The sequence below is a fragment of the Cnephaeus nilssonii genome, assembly GCF_951640355.1.
Source record: "Cnephaeus nilssonii genome assembly, chromosome: 4".
Taxonomy (NCBI): domain Eukaryota; kingdom Metazoa; phylum Chordata; class Mammalia; order Chiroptera; family Vespertilionidae; genus Cnephaeus; species Cnephaeus nilssonii.
In genome coordinates, this window is record NC_137075.1 from 89,857,230 (window position 1) to 89,858,107 (window position 878).

The following is an 878-nucleotide window of genomic DNA, read 5'->3' on the forward strand; positions in this document are numbered from 1 at the left end:
ACAACTGCCCTCCCTTGCAGGCAGGGTGCCTCCCAACTGTCCTCTCCTGCTGGCCATCTTGTGGTGGCCATCTTGTGTCCACATGGGGGCAGGATCTTTGACCACATGGGGGCAGCTATATTGTGTGTTGCGGTGATGATCAATCTGTATATTACTCTTTTATTAGATAGGATAGAGGCCTGGTGCATGGGTGGGGGCCAGCTGGTTTGCCCTGAAGGGTGTCACAGATAAGGGTGGGGGTTCCCTTGGGGTGTGGGGCGGCCTGAGCGAGGGGCCTCTGGTGGTTTGCAGGCCGGCCACGCCCCCTGGCAACCCAAGGGGAGGCCCTGGTATCTGGAATTTATTTTCCTTCTACAATTGAAACTTTGTAGCCTGGAGCGGAGCCAAGCCTGGGGCTCCGGCAGCCATTTCTGTGGCAGTTAATTCACCTTCTACAATTGAAACTTTGTAGCCTTAAGCGGGTGAGTCCAGCCAGGGTGTGCGGAAAGCTTTGCTTCCCCTGTTGCCGGCGACAACCCTGGCCTGCTCTCTCAAGCTCCATTCTGCTGCCATTTGTTTGAATTTGTTTACCTTCTATAATTGCTTGAGTGGAGGTTTAGGCCTGCAACGGCTATGGAAAGCTTGGCTTACTCTGTTACCTGGGAAACCTTGCTCTCTGTGGCTGTAGCCATCTTGGATTGGGGTTAATTTGCATACGCACCCTGATTGGCTGGTGGGCGTGGCTTATGTAGCAGAGTGATGGTTAATTTGCATATTACCATTTTATTAGAGAGGATTCTTTATAGGATTTTCTATGTATAATTAAAACATTTCTGTAATGCATAAATATGTTCTTATAAAAATATCACACAACACAAAAGCATCAAGAATAAAAAGTC